This window comes from Hydra viridissima, unplaced genomic scaffold (genome assembly GCF_058129835.1).
Source record: "Hydra viridissima isolate aposymbiotic clone 2 unplaced genomic scaffold, HvirCarnegie_v1 scaffold_1, whole genome shotgun sequence".
NCBI lineage: Eukaryota > Metazoa > Cnidaria > Hydrozoa > Anthoathecata > Hydridae > Hydra > Hydra viridissima.
Window position 1 is genome coordinate 19,344,767 of NW_028324300.1, and position 18,249 is coordinate 19,363,015.

At 30.2% G+C, this 18,249-nt stretch overlaps 2 protein-coding genes across 2 annotated transcripts in view; one reads left to right on the forward strand and one right to left on the reverse strand.

The window, feature by feature from the left end:
* Positions 1-18,249, reverse strand: part of LOC149893764 (ATP-dependent DNA helicase PIF1-like) — a 265,925-nt gene that overhangs the window by 159,048 nt on the left and 88,628 nt on the right. The window lies entirely within an intron of this gene.
* Positions 1-18,249, forward strand: part of LOC145195475 (NACHT, LRR and PYD domains-containing protein 3-like) — a 95,084-nt gene that overhangs the window by 47,246 nt on the left and 29,589 nt on the right. The window lies entirely within an intron of this gene.

The window sequence follows — 18,249 nt, forward strand, 5'->3', positions numbered from 1 at the left end:
CAAAAAGTTATTTATGAAATGAAATATTAAGTAATTTAAAAAGAAAAAAAAAACGAATTTCATTTTAAAACTTGAAACGTGGAAAAAAATATTTGTTCTTTTTTAAAACTTAAAGAAGTTTTTTAAGTACTGCAAAAAGCACGGAAATATGAAATGAGAATAATTTAATGTAATAATAATGGAAATATAAAATAATTAGGTTGTTTTTTTGTTGTTGTCAATGGTAACAGTTATGAAAAAAATATTCGAGTTTTTAAGATGAGATTCGATAAATTTTTAGAACAGAAAGTTTCTTTTGATGTCGATTAAAAAAAAAAAAAAAAAAATTGGAACTCGGAAAATCGAAAAACAAAATTCTGGCGAATTTTTTAAAAGCTTCGAACGGTGGACATTTTTTTTTTCTCGAAAGTGGAAGGCGGTTTAAAAATTTTTTTTGTAAATAAAGTAGTATAATTTTATTAAAAATTTTAGACTTGTGTTTTGTTTCGAAAAACTTATTTGTTTTCAAATCAAGTTTTTTTCAACCCCAATCATTTGTGTTGGCTGATTTCATTTTTCATGTAACTTGGATCAATTTACATTTGCCGTTTCCATAGCAACTAAAATGACCTCAAGAAAAAAACTTTGAAAACAATTTCTTTGTTTGGATTATTTAAATTTTTTTCTTAAAATCATAAAAATTAGATTGTGCCCACGCTCTCAAAGAGGCGTATTTCCAATGTTCGTACCCCACGTTTTTGAACTTCCGTCACACAGTGGGACGAAATCCTGAGTTTGTGGCCAAAATTCCCAAATTACCTACACATGTGTTTTCGAGGTCGCTGATTCTTATTTCGATTTGCAATTCGTCAGCTCGGAATACAAGTGTCGTATTCGACATTTTTGAAAAAAATGACTTATATATGCGAACAATCTATTTTTTGTGGACTTATTTTTAAAAAAATTATCCGATAGCTCAATTAAATTTTTTTCCAATATAGTTCAGTAGATCATTTGTCGTAAATCAACTTTTTATACGAGACGCTCGAGGTACAATTGTTGTAGTTAGCGTAGACCAATAGTAGCCTTCTATTTGCTCACGTGACTTTAGATTTAACTACGTATATTCCGTTCATTTGTTTACTTTTAACATGTGTTTTTTGTAAATAAAAAGTGATACATCCCATTTGTTTTTTTTTCTTTGAATTGAATCGAAATGTTCAGTAAATAAAAATTATTACTCGTAATTAAAAGGACTAAACAGTATTTATAAATATGTAGTTTGTTTTTAAAGATAAGTAACAAATATGGAATATTTCATAACAAATTTGGAGTATTTTATGGCTTCTGATGCTGATAATCCGATACCAATAGTATTGGAGCTAAACCAGCAAATGGAGGAAGAAACTCCTGGATATGTAGCGGAAGGTCCTACATATTCATCTTTTTCTACTATAATTTCTCCTAGCAATGAAAAGCAAATATATAATACTTGTGTACAAAGATTTCATTACAATACGTCTTGTGTTCAAATAATTTTAAAGAGATCATTATTTTTACATTCTAAATAAGCTCTTGAAATTTCTTTCATTATTACCTTTTATTTATTTTTACATCAACTGTATTTATGCATTGTTTTTTTTATAATACTCTAAGTTACTGTTTTAATAACAATAATTTTTCTATTTTTAAAAAGCAGTTTGATAAATAGTTTCCAATACAATAGATTTACAGCCCTCCTACCTTATTCAAGTTACTGTCATCTATTGAAAAAACTTCTGCAGTAGAATTGAAAGTCATATAAATGTACAAAGATGACTTCAAAAACTTCAAACTTGCTTCAAAGTCTTTATATTTCCATAAAGCGCCTTTTGCAAAGGTAAAACTAATGTGTCATGAAAAACATCTACCTTTTCATATTAAATTCAAAAAATCGTTCTTTGGTCAGTTAATTGAAGAAAGATTGGTAAAAGGTACCCCTCAGAGAAAAAATAAGCAGAAAGTTAAAGTTCTGAAAGAATTTCCTCCATTAAAAAATGATTCAACACGTTTTTTGCTCTCAGATAAAAAAATTAATGACCTTGAGTCAAATATTTTGTTGCCGATGATCTTGAATTTTATAATACTCTTTTTAAGTCACAAAGCCTGAACAATTAAATATATCACTTTGTAAAATGTTTTGATAAACATTCTATATATTTATTTCTTTATTATAAAAAAAAGGTACAAAAATGAAAAATGTTTGTTTTTTATATTTAAGGTTTAACTTTTTTATATCATTTTTCACAGACAAATTAAAAGATATGTGTGATAAATTAGTTATTTTATTTTTAATTATTCAAAAATAAATAATGGTAATAAAAATTGCTTAATGTAAAAAAAGAAAAAATTGTGAATATTTAGTTATTTATAAATTGAGTAAGTGAAACCTTATATCATACTCAATTTGTCAATAAGTATATTTGTATAAGAAGCTTATTAATTTTTATATAAGAAGCTTGAAGATTGAAAACTGTATATTTCTGTATATAATGCCGATAAATTGGTTACCGGGAATGAATTAAAGAAAAAAAATGCGAGAGACAGTCAAACTAAAATTATATTAATGCTATAAGTCATTGTTAGTTACAACATAAGTAATTTAACTTTAATTCACCTACTATCAAATTAATTGCATCTATGACAATTGTATTCCGACAAAATGTTCTGATTTCGAAATACATTTGTCGTATTTGAAAAATCGTACTCAAAGTTACAGGGGAAGTTTTTTTTTGTTTGTTTTTTTGACAATTTAAACAAAAACTTATATTGATTTTAGTCAACTTTGTTAAATTTCAACTTGTAATTAAATTTACATAAAGAGATTTTGTACTTTAAACTTTAAATGCAAAATTCTCAATTTAAACACAGCGTCGTATACGACACTTGTATTCCGAGCTGACGAATTGCTCGTGATTGATTATTAAATTCACATCACGCTCTAATCAGTTCAGATACCAGATTATTATTATTATTGTCGAGTTATAAAGTTTGTTAATTTTGCCAAAATGTCAAACCTGCAATCAAAACGTAGACTTAGAACGGTTAATATGAAATTATTAAATAAACTTTTTAAAAAATCATCCGAAATTCTATCTAATAACAATGACGAAAACCAATATCAACTTTTAATCGATATTCGCGACACTATTAATGAGAAATTCACTAAGGTTATTCAATTTGATGAAGAAATTTCCTTGCTTATTGAAAATGATGATAAACTACAACAGGAGGCAGAATCGTCCACAGAATTTACACTCTTATGTAAGAACGAGCTTTCAATTATTAACAGGCATTTAAAAAAACACGATCCCAAGATCGATTCCTTAAGTTTATCAAGTAATTCTAAAAATAAAACAATCAAACTTCCTATATTAAAACTAGAACCATTTGATGGCAGACCAGAAAGCTTTAATTGTGCAATCGATCTTAATGATGATTTATCTGACATCCAAAAAATGACTTACTTATGCAACTTACTTCAGGGACCTGCCCTAGCCTCTATAACCGGTCTCGCCTTGACAAACGAAAATTACAAGGCTGCATTAGAAATAATACTTAAACGAAGATATGACAATAAGCAAGCTCTTATATCATCACGTATGCGTAAACTCTTGCCATTAGAAAAAATTCATAGTACTAGTAAAATTGAAAAGTTAAGACAATTTTTTGACATTTTAGAAATACAAGTAAGAAGTCTCGAGAACCTAGGTATTAATAGCAATATGTACGGACCTCTTCTTCTCCCAGTAATTTTGGAAAAGATACCAGAAGAACTAACATTAATTGTCAACCGTCAATTTAATAACAATGACAGCTGGGATGTTAAATTAGTAGTTGATATTCTAAAGACTGAATTGCGTGCGCGAGAAAAGCATTAACTAACTCATTAGATAAATTAGACAGGTTTACTACTACAGAAATATTTCTTACTAGTGCAAAGAATAGGGAATCAAATCGAATTCATTCATCTAGTTCGTTTAACAGGATACCCCATCGGTACAATTCCTATTCAAATCCAAGAGATCTCCAAAAACTAAATAAATGTTTATTTTGTGACCAGCCACATAAATCACAATATTGTCGATCAGTTACGAATATTCAATCAAAAAAGAAAATCATTAGTGATAAAAAACTCTGCTTCAAATGTTTAGGATGTGGTCACATAAGTAAACAGTGTTCATCTCAAATAAAATGTTTTAAATGTGGACGTCGTCATCATGTTGCATTATGTATCGATACACAGAATTCTAACCTACAAAATCAATCTCATCATAATCAATCTGAAGGACAATTGACCTCAGTTGCAGAAGCTACATCTGAGGGTCAACAATCTGTTTTGCTACAAACTGCATCAACTCAAGTCTTGGACAACGATGGCAATTTACATAATTGCAGAATACTTTTTGACAATTGCTCTCAGTTAAGTTATATATCACCTGAGTTACATTCAAAGTTAAAAGTCAAAACATTAGGTACGAAAGAAATATGTATAAAAACATTTGGTAACAACAATACAACAGAAATCTTAGAAAAAGTTGAGTTACGAATTAAATGTCTACTCGGCCGCACAATACGAATAGTTTGCTACGTAAAAGATATATGTTCTCCTCTTAACGGACAATATATAAATCTTGCTAGTGAAAACTATAGCTGAATCTTGTGTAACGGTTTATAGCGAAACGAGGCGCGCCTACTAAAATCATTTCCGATAACGGCTCACAATTCATATCTAAAATTACTCAAGATTTCGTTTCATCTCGCGGTATATCATGGCATTTCAACGCTGCCGCTGCGCCCTGGTGGGGAGGATTCTTCGAAAGACTTGTTGCTTCAACAAAACGTTGCCTCCGCAAAGTAATAGCAAATGCCCGCCTTACATACGAAGACCTTCTGACCATATTAGCCGAAGTTGAAGCCGTTATTAATAATTGCCCAATTACATTTACATACGAAATGCCTGGAGACACCCCATTAACACCGAATCACATGTTAAATGGTAGAACAATGAGCTTTAAAACATTTAAGAAAGACCTAATAGAATACAATTTAGATACACGTAGGAAATATATTGAGAGTGTACTAAATCATTATTGGAAGCGCTGGCGAGAAGAGTACATCACAGAGCTAAGAGAACATCATAAACAAAGAAAAAGAAATGGCACAAATCAAATTGCATTAAATGACTTTGTATTAATTCATGACCCAAATTCTAAACGTGGTTTGTGGAAAACTGGAATAGTACAGAAATTAATAAAATCACATGACAAGCAAACTCGAGCAGCAGAAGTTAGGTACGTTTATAATGGAAAACCAATTGTCATCGAACGACCTATAAACAAGCTATATTTATTGGAAGCCTCATATAAAACAATGGACGAAAAGGTTATTCAAGTGAAATTTTGCGATGAAGATGACATTGAACTTTTAGTTAAAAATTAATGTTGGGCGAATGTTGGGCGCAATCGCGCAGACGTTCAAGCCTCCAACGCTTCCTTTTAGTTGTTATATAAAAACGAGCATTTTGTTACTTATCTCTCTCTTACAAGAAATAAATACCGAAATAAAAATTCTTTACATCGTATATAAGTTCTACGACAATAAGAGCCCATTAAAAATGTCTCTCATATTCGATTCTCTTGAGCATTTTCTTGAATGATGTAATCTGAAGTTTTTAATGTCCTTATTGCGTGACTCTTGGGCATCTTCAGAAAGTTGTCCAATCGGTAAAAAGGCATATTTTACAATTTTTGCTCCATGGATCAGCAATTTATGTACAGATTATCCTTTCTCGATCATTAAAGAAAGTGCTTCATCTGGGGTTAAAGGTACTTCATTTTGTGATTTAACAGCGGATATATATTTTGAGGCTCTTGTTGGGGTTGTTAACGTGATATCTTTAACAACTTGAGCAGCATGTACTTGACCAGAAGTCCTTAAACTCATTTGAGCAGCATATGCCAATTCTTCTGTAGAAAAAGTAGAACGTGCTTCTTGAGTCTTTCGCCTCTTTGATCTATCACTAGATGAAGCAAAGGATTGCGAAGGTCGCCCACATGTTCCTTTTTTATTATCATTCTTCACAATCTTCTCAGGTGTTGTGCATTCAGTATTGGATAATTTTGAAAATTGTACGGTGCCCTTCAACCATTCTTCAATTTTTTTCCGAAAAAAATCTTTCCATCTTCCTGCTGCTCTCCATCTCGATCGAAAATTTGAAAATTACCGTGATAATGACATTTCATCCTCGCCTACCTGTATCACATGTTCCGTTTATTTGAAAATTGCATCTGTCAAAACATCAATGATGAATTTATATTCATTTTTTAAACTGTCTTTCACCATAAAGAATATATCTTTTCTTGACAATTCCGTATTTGAAGATTTGGAAGACTCTGTAAAAAAAAATACAGTTATAACTGCTGAGAGTTCTTTGAGGACTATTTTATAAAACTTTGAGATTATCATAAAACGGAATGAGAAGTAACTTGTAAAGCATATATTTAAAATAATAAATTATTGTATTAAAAAGTAATTAGTGCCATTAAATAATGTTAATTCACTAATTTCCATGACCATTTTCAGACATTAATCTATGTTAATAGATTAATGCCGCACCACGTATTCCTCCATAAAAACTAGTCTCACTATTAAAATGGCACTCAATGGCAGCCAGTTTTTTAACATGTTATATTTAACACTATACATTATCAATTCCTTGTCGAAAGAAGGTGGATAACCGCGGTTGAATTTTTTAAATGACATTAGAAAATCGATTTCAGATAAAAATATTTACAACTTTTTATGTTTACTTGTCGCGCGATTTAAATATTAAAAAAATTAAAATTAGCAATAACAGTGCATAACCATATATTCTACATTCCTCCAGAAAGTTCCATTTTTTGCCGAATTCCAATTGAAATAGTTTCTTTAGTTTAACAGCACTTTAAAACAGGCGAAGAATTTTTCTCGTGTCCACTTGTTTAGTGCGTACCGAACGGAGGCTAAATGTCAACTGATGTCCAGGCCACCCTAGAGCAGGTATATACCTGCCCTGTTCGGAATTTTGTTCTAGGACTACCTGTGAACAAGATCTGAACGTAAAAAGACGAAAACATAAAACTCAAAAATTTGACTTTTGACCACGAAATCGGGATTTCGTCCCACTGTGCGCCAGTGCTCTCCTATATGTTTTTTTTTTTCTTTTTATCATATTGTTTTAGTCGTTTTTTGACTTTAATATATGTAATATTTGTAAAGACAAATAGAAGAAAGATATCAAAAAAAAAGAGTATACATTTGTTTAGGGGAAGCCGGGGCTAGTTGCAACAAAATTTAAAAAACAACATTTATCTCCTTAAACTTTAATATTTGAAATTTTTTTTTTCAGGGTTATTAAATAGATCTTAGTGACATATTAATCCATCATTGATAAATATAATATAAAACTTTGTTATTCCGCAATAGTGAAACAAAAATGAAAAAAAAGATGTTGCAACTTACCTTGCATCGGGGCAGGTTGCAACAGTGAAAGGGATAAGTTGCAACACAAAGCTCTAATAGTATAAGCTTTGCAGAGTTCACAAAAAAATGACTTGTTAATGTGTAATTTCTGTTTGACAACAAAAATTTTATAACTGCAATAAAAGAAAGTAGAGATTTCCTTGAGCTGCAATAAAATTTTTTATGCTACACTTCACATATACCTGGCTTGGTTAGTAAACTATAAACTGTTTTTGAAAAAAAAAAAAATTCTCTTAGTCAGATAAACAACAATTAAGTTTAAAAAAAGGCAAGAGGAGGATTTAGGATATTTATGTTCTGTTTTTTTTCTGTTTTTATGATATAAAAACACAATAACATTTTGTTTAAAAAACAATTTTTTTAATGCAAAAAATTACATTCAATCGTGTTGCTGTTTTACTGGAGTATTAACTTAACCTACTTATCCAATTTAACCTACGTCATCATTTATTTATATATGAATGATTAAAGTTATTATGCATATATAAATGCATGTATATATATATATATGTATATATATATATATATATACAGTGGGGTGCAAAAAAAAAGCCACACTCAATTTTTTGATAAAAAAAGCCAAAAAAATATCTTAAACTAATATAATAAAAGTAATATAAGACAATTTTGATAGAAATCCTTTTGATATTATTGTATATTACGTTTAATAAAAAGAAATTAGAATTTTTGTAGTATTTTTTAAGTTTTAGTTGTATCAGTACTTAATTGGCCACCCTTTGTTTTTTATGACTTCTGCGCATCTAGAAGACATACTATCTACAAGTCTTTTTAATAAGTCATTTGGCCAAGCATTCCAACCAACAAGAAGATCTTGGAACAGTTCATCTTCATTTGTTGCCCTATGGTCTTTTAATTTATTATCCAATATAGACCATAGGTTTTCTATTGGATTTAAATCAGGAGACTGTGCTGGCCAAGACATAACTGGTATCAATTTAGATTCTAGATATCTTTTATTCAACCGTGCTGTATGTTTGGGATCGTTATTCTGTTGAAAGACGTAGTCAACATGAGGAAAAAGTACTTTTAAACTTGGTCAAAGTTGATTAACTAAGATTTTGTGATACAAATGCTGGTCCATGGTGCCTTTCACCCGGTAAAGTCCAACTTTGTGTGCGCTAAAACAACCCCACACATTAACTTTTTTGTCATGTTTAATGGTTGCTTTGCATGTTTGGAGGTTAAATTTTTTCCCAATTAATTTCCAACAGTGAGATCGACCATTATAAAACAAGATGAAAGGAGACTCGTCGCTCCAAATAACTTTAGCCCATTGTTCACATGTCCAATCTTTGTGCTCAATGCACCACTTTAATCTTTTTTTGCGATTGATTTCACTAACAAATGGTTTTTTTATTTGCTTTCCAGAAAAAAATTGACCTGATTCTTTTATTTGACGAGATATTGTTCACTTTGAGATATTAGTAAGGTTCAAATCTAGTTTTATATCACTACATGTGATTTTACGATCTTTTTTGACGGCGTTAAGAATGTAGCGATCTTCCTTTTTTGAAGTTTTAGGTTTTCTCCCTGATCCAATAGACCTATCAGTTGTACCAGTTTGTTTATATTTCTTCACAAATCTGCTAATAGTGGAGTTTTGTCATTTAAAACGCTTTCCAATGCTTCTATGAGACTCTCCTCGGTCAGCAGCTTCAATAATTTGTCCAAAATCCATATCCGTTAGTTGTTTTCTAAAATATTAAATGTGCCCATATTATTCTGTATTTTTAAAGACTTTTGTTATATAAATAATAGTGTATATATATACATACCTCTTCTTTCCTGAATTTTTGACTGCCACATTCAATTTTTTTTGTTTTGCTTGATTATACATTTTATACTTAAAATAAAAAAAAAATGTCACGGTGGCTTTTTCTTTGCACCCCACTGTATATATATATATATATATATATATATATATATATATATATATATATATATATATATATATATATATATATATATATATATATATATATATATATATAGGGGAACATGGGGTAAGATGACGAATGGGGCAAGATGAAAACATATTGTTATTTTCAAAACTCAAATAAATATGAAATCTGACTGTAACTGAAAGGGAAGTAGATTACATCTACTAGATTTATTTATGCTTTCTTTATAAATATTATTTTCGGATTCAAAGATAATTATCAAAAAGGTTTTTTTTATATTAAGGAAGAAAAAGATTTATCCACTTAAATTTGATTTATTTCATCATTACATCACCAGCCAAAGGTAAGCAAGAATTTCTCATTTAGTTAGTTCAATTTGGAAGCCATACAAGTAGCATTAAGCTATGATAACTTATTTATGTAAAATTCTGAGTCATTTTGAAGATTAAGTACCCTAGGGGCAAGATGAACGGGGCACGATGACTCGTTTGTCGTTTCGCCAAACTAAATGTTTTACCATAAACCTGTACTGTAATAACTTTTGTGTAGCTTAGACATTAATACATTGCTTTATTATGCACTAAAATATTTATTTTGTTATGTTGGAACTAGCTAAAAACTGATTAGTAGACTTTTTTGCATAGCTATCATCAAATTATCATCAAAGTCGCCATCTTGCCCCGCATACGGGGCAAGATGGCGACTTTGATGATAATTTGAGATAACTTTGGTTAATGAGTTTTTTCCAGGCTTTTTTTAGTTTTTATATGGGTTTTTTTTATACATATGCTTCTTATATATTATATACATATACAACTTATATAAACATAACTTCATCATAAAGTTTTTGTTTTCATTTATTGCTACGCTGTTAAAAAAGTGTCCATTATATTAGAAAAAACTGGAAAAGTGCGTAAAATCAACAAAACCCGCAGCTAATTTATGATTTAACTTACCCCAAGCAATTTGATGCAACTTACCCCATAGGCATCATAATCACTCTATATCATTGTATATAATTATTTATATTGAAAATATCAATTTTTTTTAGCTTTACGTGTTTGAAAAAGATTTTTTTACCATTACTTTATTATGGTTATATACCTCTAAGTTTAAAGTAAAACCCAAAAAAACTTCAAAAACGAAGTTTAGATTTTTTTATCGAAAGAAAAAAAATATCGATATAACTTTTGAAATTTTTTTTTAATAATTGTAAGTTTTTTACAGCTGACGTGTTAATGTTATAGTTATATTGTTTAAGATACACGTAGGAAAAATATATAAAACCATTCTTTAAACCGCATTGTTTCAACTTACCCTTCCCAGACAGCCTACGACACTGGGCCAGAATTCCGGCGAATCATCGAACGCTGTGACGATTAGATTAGTAACGGGCCAGTACAGGCCCGAGTCTGGCATGATTCTGGCGAGTAGTTGTACGCCATTGCGATGGCATTTGTTATTGGGCCAACACTGGTCAAATTGTAGCGGTACAGAGTTTCGGCCGAATGTCTTTTTTCCATAACCGTCATTATTTTGAATATTTTCTGCGTCATCCATTATGATTTTATAGAAGCGAAGCCAAATGCTTACAAGATATACAGTATTGTGAATAAGTTTTAGCCCACTAATTAAAACTCATATTTTTTTAACATATTTTGAATAATAGCTTCTGATTATTTTTTAACATAAAATAATGTCTGACTTCAAACAATACTAAACACTATTTTAACAGACAAAAGCAATATTTATCAAAATTTTACATAAATTTTTGTATTCAGATATCTAACGTGTTTATCTTTATTATATGCTTGGATAAATAACTTGGATCAATTTATACCTGCCGTTTCCATAGCAATTAAAATGACCTTGAGAAAAAAAAATTGAAAAAATTTTTTTGTTAAGATAGCTCTTAAAGAGGCGTGGGCACGATCTAATTTTTAGGATGTTTAGAATGATGTTGAATGAGGATGATTTATAAAAAGTTACGGTAGTCAGAACTAACCTAATCCCGCTTTAACCCCTAACTGATACTTATGGTACCCGATTACCAATTAAAATAATAATTCCCGAACGAATCTGTCGGGTATTCTGTGAAAAAGGTCCATTTTGTTCAAAAATAATTGATAATTCTAAAAAAATTACCGAAAGTAATAGCCATAATATCGCAATAATCACATTTTCACTTGAACTTTTTGCAGTTAAACAAAATGTAATATATTTCTTCATACAATTTACACCAACCGTTTGACAAAATAACTATCTCTACCTTTATTTGAAATGCTCCACTCTGATTGGTTGTTACAAAAAATCCAAGGAAAATATTAGCTAGCCAGTCAATTGCTCTGCCATCACAAAGTCTAGGCGATGTTGATACTGAAAACAAAGAAAGAAGAGAACGTGAAAAAGAAACACCATCTTCAGATCAACACCATCTTCAGATCCAGATAACATGCCTTCCCATGAAAGCGAAGCCAAAAAAACAGATGATAAATTGTTTAATATAATTAGTTTGATTTCTTTGCTTAGAGCCAGAAAATTTTTTCACGGCGCACAGTGACCCAGATTAAGTTAAAAGCGGCAAATATTATCTAACTATTAAATGCATGTACATTAGACATAAACTATACATCAAAATAGAGGTTTTTGGGGTCAAGGAATTCAAATTTGGAACCTAAAATTATTTTCACATGCACCAATTACCTGTTTTACGCACATGTACGCGTTAAAACGCGCGTTAGTGGACTTCAAAATTTGTAAATTCTAATTTTAGTAAAAAATTTAGCTTCCTTGACCCAAAATATAACATTATTTTACCAATACACAAACATTCGCGTACGCGTTAAATGCGCGTGAAAGCGTTACAAAACGCGTTATCAGTGTTTAACACACACACACACACAAACATTTTTATTAATTCAAAAATAAACAAACTAAAATATTAAAATCTTTTCACAACTTAAATTACTAACAAGTTCAGTTCTTCTGGAGGCAAAAAGTTCTTCCTTGATAACTCCTGTGTTTTACAAATGAAATGCTTGAGATTTTTGGATCTGATCTAATCAAAAGGTAGTGCATCTGATCTTTCATAGTGTCAATTTTTGATACTTTTGCTGTGTGGTTGCATTTCGGATTTGCTTGTTTAGGCTTTCCTGAGCTTCCTCAAAGTATTGAGCAATCGGCAAATCATATTGATTTTAAATGGAGCAACCATGTATCAGAATTATGTGAACACTGGGTGGCATTATATACCAACCATATTTATTAACAATAATTTTAGCTGTGTCAGTACAGCAAACTTCAAATTGATCAGTATCAATAGGTACCCATATGACATTGTAATAAGGACAATGTGCTTTCTATTTATAACTTCTATATTAACCCCTGTAGCTTTAGAGAAAATCTCAGAGTTCTCAAATGCTCTTCTTGAAGTATTTCCATCATTGCTATTACCAAAACCTACTTTGGGCTGGTCAACAATGAAACCCAACTTTTTTTTGAACTTTGATTTAACTAAATTCTTCCTTAAATTTACAGAAAACTTCTCTTTTTCAGTTCTGTCTTGAAACTTCTGGTTTTCCATTTTATAACCTAAATGTACGATGAACTTTAACAAAAAAAATAATAAAGTTTTGTACCAATAGAGAATAACCATCAATTCACTCAACAATAATAAATAAGGTGAAATATATATTACACATTGCTGAATTCATAAGCTTTACTACTGATATATGGACCAGTTGTTCAAATGAAAGCTTCATGATCCTGACAGGTCACTGTTTAGACAATACATTTAATCAGAGAACTGTTATACTTAGAGTAGCTCCATTTCCTGAGAGACATTTAGCAGCAAATATTTCTGAACTAATTGATGATTTTATGGCTGAATTTAAAATATCACCTTTAAAAAAGTCATTTAATAGTTAGAGATAATGGTGCAAATAGTGTTAAAGCTTTTAAAGATGGCCCATATGATAGCATGCCTTGTTTTTTTACACACATTGCAACTAGTAATTAATGAGTGTATTTTTGAACAAATAGTAGCCAAGAATGTCATTGCAAACTCTCTTTCAATTGTTGGGCATTTTAGCCAGTCTCCCCAAGCCTGCCATGAACTTAAAGCTCTTTAAGAAGCAAACAATGTTCCTAAGCACAAACTTATTCAAAATGTTCCAACAAGGTAGAATAGTACCTATCATATGTTAGAACGAATTTATGAACAAAGGAAACCTCTAACCATATATGCACTTGAAACTGGTAAGCTTCCTTCATTAAATGCAAGCAAATAGATGATTATTGGACAACTTTGTGTTTTGCTAACAGTGTTCGCTTGAGCGAAAGAAATTCTATTGTCTCAGATATTATACCGCAGATACAGTTTTTGAAACATTTCATTAATAAAGCTTCAATTGATGACAAGTTCATTGGCCTGGAGAGTACACTGACTGATTTAACTAATTCAATGGAGAATAGATTCAAACAATATACTGATAACTATAACATCATCTTGTCGACATTTCTTGATCCCAGATTCAGATTAAAAATGTTCAAAAATGAAAACACCTTCTCAGCTGCTAAAACAAGTATTGAGAACATAACCATTCAACTTATTAAAACCCATGAAAACATAACAAACATCAAAGTTACTGAAAATGATCAGTCTGCAGACATTGAAATTATTGACTCAGAATATGCAAATAATGTTACAGTACTAAATGAATACAAAGATATAGTAGAAATGGATTTTGACAATTGCTTTGAAGAACTTTAAAGATTTAATTCTAAGCAAATCGGTCAACCACAAAATTCAATTTCAAATGAAACTTTATCAAATGAAATTCAACTCAACTCAAATGAAGACCTTATTGACAAAAAAAACAATCCTTTGTTGTGGTGGAAATCACAGAAAACCAAAATGCCACTATTAGCAAAACTTGCTGTAAAGTATTTAAGCTTCTGTGGAGAGTGAAAGACTTTTTAGTATTGGTGGAAATGTATATACTGCAAAAAGAAATAGCTTAACTGAAGCTCATGGTAAAATGTTAATGTTTCTGAACTATTATATGAGAAATTCAAAATATTTGATTTTGTCTCTTCAACCTATTTTTTAAATATACAATTTTTGCCAAAAAATGATGACAAAGCTCTTTTAAAAAATATAGACAAAATATTAATGAAATGGTGCACAGATTCTGTAGCAGTGTATACATTTGGGTGATTTTAAAGTGTTTATCAAGCGAAGAGTTTTTGATTAGGTTTAGCAAAATCACATGCAAACTGCATGTGATTATCTTTTCTGTGATGACGTAAAAAAGTTTCTTTTAGAAGAGATTTTTTTTCTGCCAATAAATTTTTTAAGTTCACACAAAGCAGTTTTTGTCCAGGTAATAAGTGTGATTTTTCTTTCTTAGTGTACAACGTTAGAGAGTTTTTTAAACACTAAACTTTACTCGGTTGATAAAATTATATAAAATAGCTGAATTGTATTAAATATGATATATAATATAATGAAATATACAATAATATAATTTAATATATTGAAAAATAATATAATGTGATGTAAGATAACACTGGCCTGCGTCAAAAATGTTCCCAGGGTTTTCTTTGATGATTTTCGATAAAATTTGCCTTCTAAATCCGAATAAAGGATTTAAATTTTTTAATCAGGTTTTAGATACAGACTTAGGGCTCTTTACCGCATATAACAGTGTCCATTTTATTGCAATTCCCAGGTGACAGTTGTGTAGCAATATATCTATAAACAGTATCTAAAGTATATTTGTAAAGTTTTATTTATCATTGTCAATTTTTTAAAGGCTATTATATGAGATAAATAAAATTTATTTCATAAAAATTAATAGAAAGTGTAAAAACAGTCCCGACAGATTCTGCTATGTGTGTGGAAAGGTAACTTTTAGTGATCAGCAATGCACCATAATACGTAAAGTCCCTTTACAATGCATATTTTGGAATAATGCTTGGCGATCAAGACAAAAGTTTTGCCCAACATATATGCAGCACAGCCTGTGTCGTAGCCTCAAGGCGCTGGAATGAGAAAAAGCAAACTGCATGTCATTTGGTGTACCGAAGGTATGAAGAGAAGGCAAGGACCATACGATAGACTGCTATTTTTGTATGACCAATCTTCAATGTAAGATATTTTTTTTATAGTCTAGTGAAGTTTTATTTGTTTATAAAAGATTTTTGGAAACCAACTTGAAGGGTATACAAATAACATGATTATTTTTATATCTTATTTACAACAGACGCCATCTTGGAAATAACATCGAGACCCCCCAATATATTACGGTATCAATGCGCTAGAACCCTATTATCATGATGATGACAACGATCACATCCTTAAGTATGGAAAGGGGTCAATGCGCTAGAACCCGCATTTATATACTACTAAGATTTCATGTCTTATCCCTGAAATCTTTCGTTTTATCAACGATAAAAAACTCATGAACTTGAATCGTTAAACTTCAAATTGAAGCCGGTAAAAACTCTACTTCTTCACGATTAAATGAAGTCGTAATCAATTCCAATATTGAAGAAACAAGGCTTTTATATACTCATATAAAGCCTATAGGTGTTTATTTGGTATATTTGTTTTCTTCACTAGTTCGTCCGCTCTTTACCTATTTATTTTTAGCTTTGTATATCGGTATAAAATAAACAATATACTTCAATAATGAAATAGGTATATGTGTTAAGGCATCCTGTACGTTTCAACTTTCATTAGCAAAGTCGGCCCCAAGGAATTTTTTTTTCTTATTGGGGGGGGGGGGGGGGGGACATTGATAAATTTATCAAAATGAACGAAACATTTGCAAAAATTGACCTTAATTTTTGCAAATATTAACTCAAATGGTGAGGGAGGAGCGAAGTTTAAAATGTGTAAAACAATCTCATACAGACGGTATAAAAAAAGGATTTTTTTTTCACTTGATTGAATGTAATTAAATATGGATTTTTTTTGAAAAATTGGAGAGATGCATAAGCCCCCCTTCATATCCCATGTGTAAGTGCCAGGTTTCATAAATGCTTATTCTACAATACGATATCAAAGTTAAAAAATTTAACAAACAAAAATAAAACTAATAACTCTATTTTATTTTATAATTTAATTCCTCTAACTTGTTCTGTTATAGGCACTAAAAATGACAAAAATGAATTCGAAAATGGATAGAGGTCCTTCTTGCTATTAAAAGGAGACATTGCTCTATTTTCTGCTTTTGCTTGGATAAAACTATTTTTTTTTCGAAACTAAAGACTGTTTCAGAAGCTACAGTTACCAAAAAAAATCTGATTGGTTAAAAACTATTTTATAGCAGTAAATATTTCTTAAACTTTTATTAAAATATATCGTTACGCATAAGGAAAATCAACTTTACCTCCTTAACTACCCTCTCAACCCCTTGTGTGTGAACAGGGAAATTTAGAAATAGCCAAGGACCCTTCAGGAATTTTTCTAGATCACTATTATTCTTTTGACAGGTTAAGATAGGTTTAAAGGCTTCTTTCCATGTTATAAGGTCAGTCAATGTGGTTGTATGTAAGTTTAAGTTAGGAATCTCGTATGCTCTGGTAGCTATTATCTGGGAGGCTTCTCATTTTGATGTTTTATAGTTTTCAGAATATCATTAGCCGGAAATTTTAATCGTTGTTTTGGCTGCAAAGTAATCTTTGTAATGAGATTTTGTAATGAGAATCCCAGAATGCCATGCTGAAGTACTGTCTGGTATTGTTGGTAGACATTTCTGATCTAAAGATAAATTATTTACTATTTCTTCAGTAATAATAAAAAAACATTAATATTTATATTATTAAAACATTACTTATAATAATAAGAAAGTGCTAAGACATTTATTTTAGTAATTACTTAATAATTAATATTACTTATAATAATAAGAAAGTGGTAAGACATTCATTTTAAAAAATTGTATAAATTATCAATTAATTTCAAACATAGATGTGCTTACCTTTTTTCTTGTTTTCAAATCATTTGTGTTTTCAAACTGATTAAATATCTCTTACTTTCGCAATATAATATTTGTGGATTAAAATAAATAATTAAAAAAAAACGAAATATGACAAATATATAAATATAAAGATAAGTCAAAACCTTATATTAAAATAATTTTATTTAAGTTTTCTTTCTAAAACTTTGTTTTGCGTTTGTTAAAAAAATATTAATTTATCAGGAAGTGTAATGGTTTTTTTGTTGCGTTCATTTTCACCAAAAGTTAATTTTTTCGTCTATAAAATGAAACAATGTCCATTTTTGCAAATGAAAACTTTATACCATCAGTTTTTTTAAAACAGATTCAACATTTATATACCTTCAGGCAAAAAAATTCTTTGGGCGATTTTTGAAAAGTATGAGATGCGCAATTGTTCCGGTTAGCGAAAAAATTTGTGTTTTGTAGGGTAAAAGGTATTTTATCAAAATCAAAATCAAAATTGGCGGAAATGGTTTGCTCGCTTTCGTTCTGGTAACTTTTATGGAAAGATGTTTTCACGATCCGGTCGTCCAATCAGTGAAACTGATGGATTTCTTAAGGATTGGTGAGCCGTCATAAGAGTTCGTGAAATGAGAATTGACGTTTAACAAGGTAATGCTGTAGATGTGATGAGACTGGAAGGGTATTGTCCACTATGAGCTACGGTAGTTGAACAAACAATGGATTCTTTAGTCATTTATGGAGTAGAAAGGATACGCCAGGTTATTGAAAGAAAATAGTCTTAATCGAATAAAAAGAAAGGTGTTGTCTTTCATCAT